Source organism: Ochotona princeps, chromosome 30 (assembly GCF_030435755.1).
Source record: "Ochotona princeps isolate mOchPri1 chromosome 30, mOchPri1.hap1, whole genome shotgun sequence".
Taxonomy (NCBI): Eukaryota; Metazoa; Chordata; class Mammalia; order Lagomorpha; family Ochotonidae; genus Ochotona; species Ochotona princeps.
This window is the reverse complement of record NC_080861.1, coordinates 15,950,394-15,965,521: the sequence shown is the minus strand read 5'-3', so window position 1 is coordinate 15,965,521 and position 15,128 is coordinate 15,950,394.

Genomic DNA, 15,128 nt, shown 5'->3' with positions numbered 1-15,128 from the left:
CTCGACTGCTTTCCCAGGCCACAGCAGGGAGCTGGATGGGAAGTGGAGCAGCCAAGACTCCAAAAGATGCCCATTTGGGATCCCAGTGCTGCAGGTGGTGGCTTTATCTGCTATAGCACAACTCTGGCTCCCGAATTAGAAATTCTTTTTTTTTTTTAAAGATTTATTCATTTTATTACAGCCAGATATACACAGAGGAGAGACAGAGAGGAAGATCTTCCGTCTGATGATTCACTCCCCAAGTGAGCCGCAATGGGCCAGTGCGCACCGATCCGAAGCCGGGAGCCAGGAACCTCTTCCAGGTCTCCCACACGGGTACAGGGTCCCAAATCCTTGGGCCGTCCTCGACTGCTTTCCCAGGCCACAGCAGGGAGCTGGATGGGAAGTGGAGCTGCCGGGATTAGAACCGGCGCCCATATGGGATCCCGGGGCTTTCAAGGAGAGGACTTTAGCCGCTAGGCCACGCCGCCGGGCCCCCGAATTAGAAATTCTTTAAAAAGACTTGCTGATGGTTCTCCATTTTCCTTCAGATGCTCATCCTGAATAAGCCTCTGCTGGTTGCAATAGCCTTAAGAAAATCTCCTTCATTTTCCATCTTTTTGGTGTCTCTCCCGTAACAAAGACCTTCAGCGTTATTCCAAAAACAACCCAACCCAACTGGGCATGATTCAGTGAACTGGGGAGCCACATGTGTATCCATACAATGGCATTGCCTTCAGCCATTAAAGCACATGCACAGAATCGGTGTTTGCCACACCACAGATGAACTTTGCAAACATGCTGATGGGGAAAAAAAAAAGACATGAGAAAAGCAGCAAAGTATGATCCATTTGTGATTTCCCACTTGAGCTTGAAAACTTAGCTCAAATGCAGTGGCAAGGCTTGTCCGTTCTTGAATCATAACTGTTTGGCTGAATCCATTAGCAATGACAGTTAAGTTAGAGAAGATGGCCTGTTCTTGGGGCCCAAGGTCTTCCCCAAGTACAGGCTGCATTGGGTGGGATGTACCGCCCTCTGGTGGCTGACTAGGGAAACACAGGCGGACTTTGCTATTGGATGCCCTGTCCATCCATCCAGCTACAGCCCTGTGGCCCATGCTGGACTTGCTGAACTCAATTCCAGCAAAGTGAGCGGATGGGGTAGGGAGTGGGGTGTTGCTCTAAGATTGGAATTCTGTCTTTCTCCATTATTCTTCCTTTTTGTCTGTTGTCTCTCTTATCTATCCAATTTAAGTGTTTGAACCCTGTGAGGTGTCCTGAAGTACCATCCACTGTTCAGTTCTTTGCTTTTCTGTTTGTATTCATTTATACCCAAGGTGCTCACTCAGAAAAAAATCGCTAAACACTTGGGGGAGTTTGTTAATGAACGCAGTGTATCAGACGTCCAACTCAGCTGGTGGTATACAGCTTCCTGTTGAAAAAGATCTCTTCAGGGGCCCGGTGTGATAGCCTGGTGGCTAAAGTCCTCGTCTTGCATGCACCAGGATCCCGTATGGGTGCCAGTTCATATCCCAGCTGCTCCATTTCCTTTCTAGCTCCTTGCTTGTGGCCTGGGAGAGCATATAAGCATGCACACACGTGTGTAGGATGCAATATTTATACACCTTGCAGTATATGTGTATATGACCACGTGGGGTTGACTAAGACCTCATGAAGAGGCACACCCCGTCCCTGTTTCAGAGTGGCTCTGTGCTTGGACAGTCCCATCATGACAGCTTAGGCGCATGGTCTTACCCAATTCCAGTCTGGGAGTCGTGTCAAGCCCTAACTCTGTACAGAGCCTTATTTCTGTTCCTCCCCCAGATCTGCTTGGCTGTCTCAGCCATTTGCAAAGGTGACTCTTAAGCCATTAAGATCTCCCCTGAGGAAAGAAGGCCTGCGTGAGTGATTATGAGCCATCCTCTGAAGTTTTTTTTTTAATATATGTGTTATATATATATATTTGAATATATGCGTACATATATATGTATATATGATCACAGATATTTGAAAGACTGAACCACCGAGTTTTCCATCTAATGGTTCATTTTCACAAATAGCCTCAGTTGGGCCTGGCGCGATAGTGTAATGGTTAAGGTCCTCGCCTTGACTGCGCTGGGATCCCATATGGGCGCCGGTTCTAATCCCGACAGCCCCGCTTCCCATCCAGCTCCCTTCCTGTGACCTGGGAAAGCACTTGAACCAGTGCCCACCTGGGATGCCAGCGCCCCCACAGTGCCCACCCCTGGAATTTCTGGAGCACACATTTGGTGGCAGAGCTGCTGCAAAGTCCAGGGTCACTCTACACTTGTCCTGGCCAGATTGGACAGAGGCCTAGAGTTTTCTAGATACGACTGAGGAGCCACGTGTAAGGGGTTAATGCCTCCTGGGACTGGCTGCCATCACCGGAAGCCAGACCATGCAAAGCGTCCAGTAGAAAAACATTCCTCTTTTTAACCTGTCATACTGCTCCATGCCTGATGTTTAAATCAGCGTCTTAGCATCCATGTATTGTGTCCCCGCTCCCGCCAGGGTGATGCTGTGAGTGCAATCCGGGTATTTTCTCAGCCCACCCCTATTTCTTATTACCTCTAACCTTGACTTTGGCTTCCCTAGGATCACTTTTTTTTAGCATGCAACATTTCCTTTGGTCCTATTTGCTAGGGAAACAGACCAAAGACATCACGGAAGAAGGGAGGGCTGGAGGAGAGTGAGCAGGAATATATTATGCAAATGGAAGGTTTATAGGAGTCTCCCCGCAAGCTCAGAAAGCAAGCAGAAAGCCTGCCATCCCCCCTGCGCTCAGCACCATATTGATGGCTCTAGCCGATGCGGTAAGACAGCAGCCAGAAATGAAACATGAGAAGTTAAGAAACAGAGAGATGAAACTGCAGCTATTTGCAGATGACATACTCAACCGTGCAGGAAACCCAACGGAATCAATAAACAATTAGACTTGATAAGAATTTAACAAGGTCACTGGAAAAAAAATCATCTCATAAAACACAATAGTGTCCATTCTTCACACCAGCAATAAACAATTCTAAAATAGACTGGAAAGTGTGATATCCTTCACAAAGTGAAAAAAAGTATGAAGTATTTGGGAAGCAGTAGATCAGAGTCTCTCCAAACCTCCCCGGACAGGTGGGCGTCTGGCATGGTTGGGAGGCTGCATTTTTGGGTCCGACGCCGCGATCTAGCAGCTAAAGTCCTCGCCTTGAAAGAACCAGGATCCCATATGGGCACCAGTTCTAATCCCAGCAGCTCCACTTCCCACCCAGCTCCCTGCCTGTGGCCTGGGAATGCAGTCAAGGACAGCGCAAAGATTTGGGACCCTGCACCCGTTCCAGGCTCCGCTATGGCGCAGAACCGGCCTTTGCGCTCACTTGGGGAGTGAGTCGTCATCTTCCTCTCTGTATATCTGCCTTTGTAGTAAAATATACATAAATCTTTAAAAAAACTTATTTATTTTTATTGGAAAGTCAGATATACAGAAAGAACCCTGACTGATGGTCAAAGCTGAAGTGTATTTGTGGCATCAGACTTTATACACTGAGGCTCATATGGGATAAGGGAGGAGGTATTGAGCTTATCAACAAATTCATCAACTGTTTCTATGCTTTTGTTTGGAACTCCTTTTGTTTTGTATATTCCACCAAGTGTTGTAATACACATGCTGTCCACTCAACCTTTCTTATACAAATGATATCCAATCAGGTATGCTAAAGTAGCCATTCTGTTACTGTCATGCAAAGGATATCCAATCAGTCACACAAAAGGCACCCATTCAGTTGTTTTCATACAAATAGTATCCAATCAACTGTAATCCTGTGCTCTCTGACCTTCTAGGGTCAGAATGTCCTCCAACAGCCCTGCGCAATAGCATAGTGGTTAAAGTCCTCGCCTTGCTTGCACCGGGATCCCATATGGGCGTTGGTTCTAATCCCAGCAGCCCCACTTCCCATCTAGCTCCCTGGGGTGGCGCAGCACTGGCCGTTGCGGCTCACTTGGGGAGTGAATCATCGGACGGAAGATCTTCCTCTCTGTCTCTCCTCTCTGTATATCTGCCTTTCCAATACAAATAAATCTTCAAAAAAAAGAATTTTTTTTAAAAGATGGATGCACTTGAAAAGCAGTGTTACAAGGAGGAAGAGAGAGGTTTTCCATCCACTGATTCACTCCTCGGGTGGCTGCCATGGCCAGGTGTCAGTCATGCTAAAAGCAGGATCCAGGAGCTTCATCTAGGTGTCCCACGTGGGTGGTAGAGGCCCAAGCACCTAAGCCATCCTCTACTGCCTTCCCAGTCTACCAACAGGGTTCTGGATTGGACATGGAGCAACCGAGGCTTAAAATGGCACCCATAGGAGATACCAATGGCATGGGTGTCAGCCTTCCTGGCCAGGCTACAACATCAGCCCCTTGAAGGACTTTTTAGTGAGACTCAGAAAACACAAACCATAAGGCACAAATTAAGAGCTGATTTTAAATATGATACAATAGACCAAACTGACAACTGGCTTACAAACAGGGATTTAAAAAAAAAAAGATTATTTTTATTGGACAGGCAGATATACAGAGGAAGACAGAGAGGAAGATCTTCCATCTGATGATTCACTCCCCAAGCGGCCACAATGGCTGGAGCTGAGCCAATCCTAAACCAGGAGCCAGAAGCTTCTTCCGGGTCTCCCACACGGGTGCAGGGTCCCAAAATTTTGGGCTGTCCTTAACTGCCATCCCAGGCCACAAGCAGGGAGCTGGATGGGAAGTGGGATTAGAACCAATGCCCCCATGGGATCCTGGGGCGTGTTCAAGGCGAGGACTTTAACCTCTAGGCCAACGTGCCGGACCCAAAAATGTTTTCTTAAAGAAACAAGAAGCAATTTTAAGCAAAACAATGAAAGCTAAATAGTTTTCTTGTCCCTGCTTTGTTGAAGAGTAAGGTCCCCCGCACTAGATCTGCTGTTGTCTGCATTGTGCAAGGGAGAACTCACAATTTTTTTTCTAAATTTTATCTATTTTACTTGAAATAGTTACAGAGAGAGGAAGAGAGAGAGGTATCTTCTATGCACTGGCCACAACAGCCAAAGCTTAGCCAAGCCAAAGCCAACAGCCAGGAGCTTCTTCTGGGTCTCTCATGTGGGTGCAGCGACTCAAGGCTTTGGGCCGTCCTCCGTTGCCTTCCCAGGCCATAAGCAAAGAGCTGGGTGGGAAGTGGAGCAGCCGGAGCTTGAACTGGCACCCATATGGAATGTCAGTGCCACAGCAGATTAGCCCGCTATGCCACCCAGATGGCCCAGGACAATTCCTCTCTTATCTTACTTTCCCAAGTTCCTCTTTTGCTTTACAACCCATATCTTAGTATCCACCCCTGGACTGGAACGTTCCACTCTACCCCTGCCAACCCACAGTTCTCCCCGACTCTCCAGCTGGCTTCAAGCCCCAGAGGCTGGTATCTCAGGGCACTTCCACTCCGGCAGGGCCAGTGAGAGACCAGTGGGAGGATGCTCCGTCCTGTGCATAGCCCGTTCCATCCTAAGCCCTTGAATAGTACACCCTGATATGAGAGAACTAGGCAGGGAGTTAGGTCAGAGCAAACAGTTGTCTCCCAGTTTGTGCACAGCCCTGTGTTGTAACTCCGCCTCCTCACCTGTCAGTCAAGTAAGCCCACCTTCCCCATGATGCACCGGTGTCTCAAGTGCTATCGGGAGGGAGGAGTTGCCGCTGTGATGTCCTGGCAGTTAAACGCCACGTGGAGGCACTGGGAAACTCCCAGAAAGCTTGGCGCCTTCTAACCCATATCACACCCACGCACGAGTGCATATTCACTCTGTCTCTCTTTTGAATCAATCCTGCTTCTGCTTTGAATACTTCTCTCTGTGAGGGCAAGACCCTGGACTCAATGTGGAGATATTGTGACCCGGTTCTGCCCCTAGAGGACGCTGTGTTGTCGTGTGGCCATTTTCCCACTCAGCCCTGGTGGTGCTTCTTGCGGGATCTCAGGAACCGGAGTGGCAGTGGGGGAGGGAGAAGGTAGGAAAGCAATTACAGAGTGGCTCCACTCTCCCCCAGGGCTCAGCTCTGCAGAACAGGTGCCTGGGCAAGTGGCCAAGGTATGGTGACTCCCAAGATGATCCGTGCTTTCCGGCCTTAGCTGGTAGCAGAGTCTGACTTCACTTGTAATTAACTGTGGTCTGCAGGTCTCCCGAGCAGTCTAGACATCCTGTGCCTTTGCTTAAAGCTCTGGCTGGGCTGCCACAATCCTTCCAGAGCTCGGAGGTCCGCCTGCTGCAGCAGCCTGCCTCCACCCGGTTACATCTGAATGCAACCCTCTCGGAAGCTCCTCTCACTCTGTGCTGTACCGATCCGACTGAGATGTGGGGAAGCGAACGCTGAAGTCCGCCTGCCCTCTGGGATCCGGGCTTCAGCTTAGGTCAGCGTTCAGCATTTGCGGAATAAAGTGGCAAATGGAAGATCTCCGTCACTCTCTCTCTGCCTTGCAAATAAAACAGTAATAGGCTAATCTTCGCCTTGCAAGTGCCAGGATCCCACGTGGGTGCCGGTTTGTGTTCCAGCTGCTCCACTTCCCACCCAGCCCCTTGTCTGTGGCCTGGGAAAGCAGTGGAGGACGGCCCAAGTCCTTGGGCTCCTGCACCCATGTGAGAGACCCAGAAGAAGCTCCTGGCTCCCGGTTTTGGATTGACTAAACTCTGGCCGTTGAGGCCATTTGGAGAGTGAATCAGTGGATGGAAGATCTCTCTCGCTCTCTTTCTCTCTCTCTCTCTTTTTGTTCCTCTCCTTTTGAATAAAAACAAACAAATAGATATATTTTAAAAAGACACAACAATGGCATGAAGCATCCCAATCTCACCCAGGGGGTGAAACAGCAACCCTGACGGACGACTCCCTGGGCAGAGCTTGGCTGCTGACAGCCAGGGGCAAAACAGGATCTGTGAAATGGGTGACTGAAGGAATGAGCAAGTGGTGCTTTCCCTAAGGTAGACCGCCAGGGGCCAGGCACGGTGCCTAGGTGCCAGCAAATTTGAACTCACGTGGTTCAGCTTGAGGGCGGGCAGTCAAAGCTGTTCTGCGTCCTGATCTTCCGCTAACTAATCACATGTGACCTTCCTTGTTTTCATCTCTACAATGAAGCCAGCATTTGATGGAGCACACTTGTCTCCTTTTCAGGTGGCTGTACTTGTCAGAGAAAGGGAAAAAAATCTGTCCAAGGTTTAGAATTGATTTAAAAGGACTACTGGGAGCAAGTTAAGAAGGCCATGTTCTTGGGGCCAGTGTTGCTCCGCCCACATTCCACACTGCAGTACTGATTCAAGCCCCAGCTGCTCAACCTCTGATTTGGCTCCCTGTTAATGCAGCAGAAGATGGGCCATGGGCTTGGGCCCCTGTACCAACAAGCAACATCCAGGTGGAGTTGTTGGTTCCTGGCTTCGGCGTGGTCCAGCCCCTGCTGCTCCAATCACCTGGCGAGTGGATCAGCAGGTGGAAGATCCTTCTGTGTCTCCTTCTCTCTCAGCTCTTTTCTCAAATAAATCGACCAATCCAGGTTCCACGACTGGATGTTGGATACGTGGCTCTGCTGCCGGTTCCAGCTTCCTGCCAGTTGGAAACCCTGAGGAGGCAGGTGACAGCTCAGAGACCTGGGTTCCTGCCATTCATGTAGGAGTTCAGGACTGAGATCCTGGCTCTTGGCTCTGTGGTTACTTGGTGGAATGGACTAGCAGATAGAAAATCAATCGATCAATCTATCTAACTTTGCCTCTCAAATAAATGCTTTTAAGAACTGTGAAAGCAAATTAAGAAAAGAAACTACAGGGTTTAGTTTCAGGGGGGTGCTGGTCACTGCTTAGGGGGCTTCCAGGATCTCTGATTGCATGTGGTGGGCACATTTGGTGGGCTTGCCACTGACTAGGCTTAATTATTTATTTGAAAGACGTAGAAAGGTATATATAGTGACAGAGGGACAGAAACTAACATCTCCCGTCTTCTGATGCACGCTCTAAATGCTTGCAATAGCTCTAACCTGGCCAGGCCAAACCCAGGAAGCCAGAAGTCAACCCCAGTCTCCCACGTGGGCGGCAGAGAGCCCCCAGGTTGCCCATTAACAGGAAGCTGGAGTGAGGAGTGGAGGAAACAGGATTTGAACCCAGACACGATGACACGGGCTGTGGGATTCACAGGCAGTACTTTAACCTCTATACCAAACATCTTATTATTATTATTTTATTAGAAAGTCAGATATACAGAGAGGAGTGGAGACAGAGAGGAAGATCTTTCATCGGCTGATTCACAACCCAAGCGGCCATAAGAGCCAGAGCAGCAAAGGCCAGACTGGAGCCAATCCTAAGCCAGGAGCCCAGAGCCTCTTCTGGGTCTCCCACAGAGGTGCAGAGTCCCTAGGCTCTGGGCTGTCCTCAACTGCTTTCCCATAACACAGGATTGGAACCGGCGCCCCCTATGGGATCCTGGCGCATGCAAGATGAGGATTTTAAACGCTAGGGTACAGCACCGGGCCCCAAACATCCATTCTTAACATTTGTTAAAAATGCCGCTCTAAGAAGGGAAGCTAAGTTACAGAAAACCGACAGCATCAGTTTCCACGCATAGCAACACAAATTAATCTTGTCTGCTAGCGAGCAGAAATGCCTGTCATTCAAATTCTTATTTAAACCAGTTTTAACAGCTTACTGGTTTCTCTGTTAATTAGGGAGTAGAATAGAGAACCTTTGCCATGTATTCATTTCACGTTTGTGTGAGGGTCATGACTTTACCTCTGGAAGGTGTAATTTAGCATAATGAAGTGTGATGGCTGATGTGAAACGCTTGCTTCGCGGGAGACCCTCACGGGGAGCTATGATTACCATTTGATTGGCGGTCTGGGATTGTGGGTCAGAACGCGCCAACAAGGCAGCAAGGGGCGGAAGAGCCAAGCCAGAGGAACCCAAGGGAGGGTTGTGGAAAGGCCCCTTCTCCTGGGACGCATCCTGGCTGAAGGTGGCACTACTGGGTCCTGAACACAGAGCTCCACCTGAGGACTCCAGCGCCACCAACAGGCCCTCACGCGCCCTGCAACACTCCCCAGCCACAGGCCCCTTCCTGCACACTGGTCTCCTTCTTGTTTGCCCAGATGGGATCACAACGGTAGCTTTAGGTCGTCCCCATCTCCCAAGGTCATGGCCATGAGACAAGATCAAGGAGGACAGGATCTTTGGAATTCCATCTCCAAAACTCTCTCTAAGAACTGTTGAGAGAGCCCCAAAACTACTTGGGGAGTTGCTATGGAACTCTCACACCTGGGTCTGCTCAGCAGAAAACCAATTACTGATAATGGGGTGGTGGAAGAAAGCAGGCATCTAGGTGCAGGCCAGTGGAACACTGGATAATGTGTCTACTACGGATCAGAAGATTCTAGAAAGTAGGCATCTGTGCCATAGTGGGTAAAGCTGTCATCTGCAGCACTGGTTAAAGTCCCAGCTGTTCCACTTCTGATCCACCTCCCTGCTAATAATGCATCTATAAGAGCAGCAGAAAATGGCCAAGTGCTGCCCCCTCATGGGAAAAGCAGAAGAGGTTCCTGGCTCCAGGCTTCACCTTGGCTCAGCTCCAGCCAGTGTGGCCTTTTGGGCAGTGAACCAGCGGGTGGAAGATCTCTGTCTCTCTCTGGATATTGCTGCCTTTCAAGTAAGCAAATAAATATTTTAAAAAGATTTATTTATTTTTTATTACAAAGTCAGATATACAGAGAGGAAGATCTTCCATCCGATGATTCACTCCCCAAGTGAGCGCAACGGCCAGTGCTGCACCGATCCGAAGCCGGGAACCAGGAACTTCTTTCGGGTCTCCCACAGGGGTGCAGGGTCCGAAAGCATTGGGCCATCCTCGACTGCTTTCCCAGGCCACAAGCAGGGAGCTGGATGGGAAGTGGAGCTGCCGGGATTAGAACCGGCGCCCATATGGGATCCTGGGGTGTTCAAGGAGAGGACTTTTAGCCGCTAGGCCACGCTGCCACGCCCAATATAAACATTTTTTTAAGCAGGCAATTATTGTAAAACTCAAAGAAAAGAGCTGGGCAGTTGTTGTTTGATTCTTGGCATTCCAACAGGGGATTAAAAAAATTTTTATGACTTGAAGTTAGGTTTGAGTGATGTAGTTCAACTCCTTTCCGAGTTCATGGTTGGTCAGTGGCAAGTATGGCCGTCTTTTGATTGATCAGTGATGCCAATCAAATTATTCAGGGAATTTTTATGATGGCCAAGTGGCCTTTCCCCTGCTTGGGCTTGGAGTGCCTCTAGAACAAACTACCTCCTAAGGCCAGTGACTAGACTTGGAGGGCCGGCTGCACTGCTCCCTCCAATCGGTGAGTCAGTTTTATGTAAGAGACTGGTTTGCTATTGGGGCCGGTGCAATGGCTTAGCTGGCTAATCCTCCAGCTCTGCACTCACATGGGAGACCTGGAAGAAGCCCCTGGCTCCTGGTTTCAGATTGGCTCAGCTTTGGCCATTGTGACCATTTCGGGAGCAAACCAGTGGATGGGAGATCTTTCTGTCTCTTCTCTGTGTAAATGTGCCTTTCCAATAAAAAATAAATAATTTTTTAAAAAGATTTATTTATTTTATTACAAAGTCAGACATACAGAGAGGAGGAGAGACAGGAAGATCTTCCGTCCGATGAGTCACTCCCCAAGTGAGCCACAATGGCCGGTGCGCGCCAATCCGATGCCGGGAACCAGGAACCTCCTCCGGGTCTCCCACGCTGGTGCAGGGTCCCAAGGCTTTGGGCCGTCCTCGACTGCTTTCCTAGGCCACAAGCAGGGAGCAGGATGGAAAGTGGAGCTGCCGGGATTAGAACCGGCGCCCATATGGGATCCCGGGGCGTTCAAGGCGAGGACTTTTAGCCACTAGGCCACGCCGCCGGGCCCAAAAAATAAGTAAAATTTAAAACTTGAAACATAGTTATCTGAGTTCCTGCTATTCCTATCCAGGTCTGGAAAGATGACCACACTGAGGTACAATTTTTTTTCTCACCACCCCTGGGTTTTGCTGTGCATAGTTGATTAGGTTTATAGACTGTCACCCATGGACTTAGGCTTAGACGCCGTAATACAGCTCCCGACGATATGACACACAGACACACACAGAGAGAGAGCTCTTCCATCTGCTAGTTCACCCAAGGAGCTACAGTAACCAGGGTTGGGCCAAGGTCAAAGCCAGGGGCCAGGAGCTTTACCCAGGTCTCCCACATGGGTGCAGGACCCAAGGACTTGGACCCACTGCTTTCCCAGGCCATTAGCAGGGAGCTGCATCACAAGTGGAACAGCTGGAACATGAACTGGTGCCCATCTGGGATGCCAGCAAATCCAGTGGCTGGTGTACCACTACACTACAATGCCGGCCCCTCAATGTCTTCCCAGTGCCCAGCAGGCATGCCCCGAGAACAGAGCAGCCGATTGCCAACGCCACCAAACATCACAGGTACACAGAAGTGGCGGTGGTGGGGAAGAAAAGAGAGAAAACTCCATGTTCCCAGAAAGAAAGATATGTATGCAAAGAAACCGTTGAAATCTAGGCAAGAATTGTAACTTTCTCATTACCACAATCGGCCGGGGAGGACTATATGTTTCACAGTTCTCCCGCGGGGGAACAGCACGCTGCGATGGGGCGTTGTTTTCTTTGCGCTGTGTCCCAGTCGACCCATGCATGATCTGAGCAGTGTTGTATATATAAATATGCAAGTATGCATTTCTAAGAAGGGAGATAATCTCACTGCTTTATCCATAGATCTAAGAGTTGGCGCCCCCTAAATTTAAAAAGAGAGGTGTCTCTCACCTGGGCAGCAAGAACCCAAGGATTTGAACCGTCATCCATTGCTTTTTCTTCTTCTTCTTTTTTTTTTTTTTTAAGATTTTCGAAATTATGATTGGAAAGTCAGATATACAGAGCGGGGGATAGACAGAGAGGAAGATCTTGCATCTGATGATTCACTCCCCAAGCAGCTACCACAGCTGAAGCTGAGCCAATCCAAAGCCAGGAGCCTGGAGCCAATAGATGCAGGATCCCAACACCCTGGACCATCCCTGACTGCTTTCCCAGGCCACAAGCAGGGAGCTGGATGGGAAATGGAGCTGTCGGGATTAGAACCAGCACATTCAGGGTGAGGACTTTAGCCACTAGGCTACTGCTCCGGGCCCTATTCATTTGCTTCTTAGGCACATTGCAGGGAACTGGTTTAGAAGTGGGGCAGCTGAGACTTGAACTATTGCTCTGATATGGGATGCTGGTGTCTGAAGAGGTAGCCCACTCACAGTGCTACAACACCTATCTCTTTCTCTCTCGTAAGATTTCTTTCTTTTTATTGGAAAGGCAGTATTACAGAGAGAAGGAGAGACAAAGATCTTCTGTCTGCTGGTTTACTCCCCAAATGGCCACAGTGGCTAGAACTGAGCCCATCTGAAGCCAGAAGCCAGGAGCTTCTTCTAGGTCTTACACGTGAGTATAGGTGTCCCAAGGACTTGGGCCATCCTCTGTTGCCTTCCCAGGCCACAAGCAGGGAAGTGGAGCAGCAGGGACATGAACCAGTGCCCATAGGAAATACTGGCACTTGAAGGTGAGAATTTAGCCAATTGAACCATTGCACTGTGCCCGCTCTCTCTCTTTCTTTTAAGACTTATTTATTTGGATTTGAAAGTCAGAGTTACAGAGAAAAGAGAGAGAGAGAGAGAGAGAGAGAGAGAGAGAGAGAGAGAGAGAGACTGGTTCACTCCCCAAATGACTGCTTTGGTTGGAGCTGGGAGGGTGTGAAGCCAGGAACCTGGAACTTCTTCTGGGTCTCCCCCATGGGTGCAGGGGCCCAAGTACTTGAACCATCCCCTGCTGTTTTGCCAGATTATTCGTGGGAGGCTGGATCTGATGTGGATTGTAAACCTCATGGTTTACAATCCCAGATGACTGCCTGAGTCTGGGTCATGCTGGGAACTCCATTCAGGTCTCCGATGTGAGCAGAAGGGACTGCTTCTCCAGGCACACTAGCAGGGAGCTGGGACTAGGCCCGCATGCCCCGTCAGCGCTGTAACATAGGCCCCCTGATGCTGATTTTAGCCTCTGAGTCCCATTTCAAACTTCTGATTTGTAGAAGCATTAGATAATAAATCTGAGGTGTTTTCAGCCACTAAGTTGATGGTTCTATTTTATAGCAGCAATAAGAAACTAATTTAGGAAACTAATCAGATGTAGAAAGCTCCATTGAAATGCCTTTGCATTGTGTCAAAGATCAATTGGTTATTCTCAAGCAGAATGGTTTCTAGACTCTAATCTGTCCCATTTTTCCATATGTCAATACCATGCTGCTGCATCTTTTGTCAGTATTACACTGGCACATTTTTTTTTTACTTATCTTAAACTCTCTTATTTTTCCCTGTTTCGCATCTTCAGGATATGAAAAGCTGGTCAATAGTCATGACAAGGAATCAAACATGTAAAAATCATGAAATTTCAGCTCTCTAGTTCCGAGTTGCCAATTACCCCCACTTTACGACAGAGAGCACTGAGGATTGGGCGGGGTGGCCGAGTGCCTCTGGCTCGGAGTCTCTCACAGGATTGCAGAAAAGCTAGCAGTTAAGGGCTGCAGGTGTCTCAGGAAGCCGTGGGCCGATGGGTCCACTATCAAGGTCACTGCTGGGGCCCTGCGCTGGGCTCAGGAACTGGCTCCTGTAGGGGCTGGCACGGCTGAATGGCGCCATGTGGGATTCTCCACGGGCTGCAGAGGGGCCTTCTGGTGCAGCAGCTGGCCTCCCTGCCAGGAATGATCAGGTGCCACAGGGCGAGACAGGACAGAGAGAAGCTGCTCACCAAAGACAGCAATCTCTTTTATAACCTGACCTTGGCTGTGCCCCGTCACTTCCACCATGTTCCGTTCATGAGGGCGGGGTCACTAAGTCCCTCCCACGTTGGCTCTCCCAACTGAAGACAAGAACTGCAGACCTGTGTGTGTGAGAGGCAGCCAGCCGACGGAGGAACAGGCAAAACCAGCAGGAGGAAGCGAGTTCCTGCTCACTAATCCAACTCCCCTGATGGCCGGGGCTGGGTCACACCACAGTTGGAAAGCAGGAACCCAATCCAGGTCTCTTACGTGGGTGGCAGAGACCCAAGCAGTTGATTGAGCCATCATCTGCCATCTGCTGCCTCTCAGGGCTTCCATCAGCAGGAAACTGGCATTGGAAGTGGAGCTGGGATGTGAACACTGCCCTTTGATATGCAATGTGTGTGTCTCAACCCTTAGGCCACCCCTCTCACCCCCCAACGTATCTTTTGACATGTCAATGACCAACCTTTGACTGTGAATCATTTGCATTTTTCCTACATGCAAAACACGTCCATTCCCACTCACGAGGCACACGCCCCATTCTGCACCTGCTGAGCTGTTTTGCAGTTCACGCTCTAGCTTTTGAAGGAGGAGACTGTATAAAGTGTGAAGTGCAGGTCTATAGCCTTGGTTTTTGCGCAGAAATATTCAAGCTGTGTTTTTGGAAAGTGAGGCTAGGCCAGTTCCGTCCACGAGCCCTTGGGCTCAGCCAGGCAGAAGCCAGGAGCCAGGCCCTCCATAGAGGTCTCCCACATGCATGACACAGAACAGAGCACTTGGGCCTCCTGCTGCTGCTCTTGCAAACACATCCGTGGGAGCAGGAGCAGCATGGAGCGGCCAGTGCTCTAAGCAGAGTTCCTACGTGCTGTGCTGGATTGCTCAACAGGTCACGGTCAGGGTAGTGTTCAGGCAGCTCTTCATTCACGGGGTGACAGCCTGCTCACACTGTGGTTCTGGATGGTCCGGCGACATGTCCTCATGGACGTGACCGGGTCAAGTTCTAACAGAGTGCCTGCACAATGACGTGAGTCTTGGAGTCAGAAGACCACGCCTGCATTTTGGTTCCTCTTCTTGGAGTCTCTGTGTCTTCCTCACCCCCTGGGACTTCATTCATCAAGCCATAAACCTTTATGGAATGTGGCTGTTTGTAAGCCCTGTGCCTCGATGCGTGTGGCTCAGGCACCTGCTTGGTTCCCTTCAGATTTGTGATTGCGAGAATTAATTTCTAACCGAACAAAAATATAACAGGAAATGGAATCCCAGGCACCGAGCTTACTT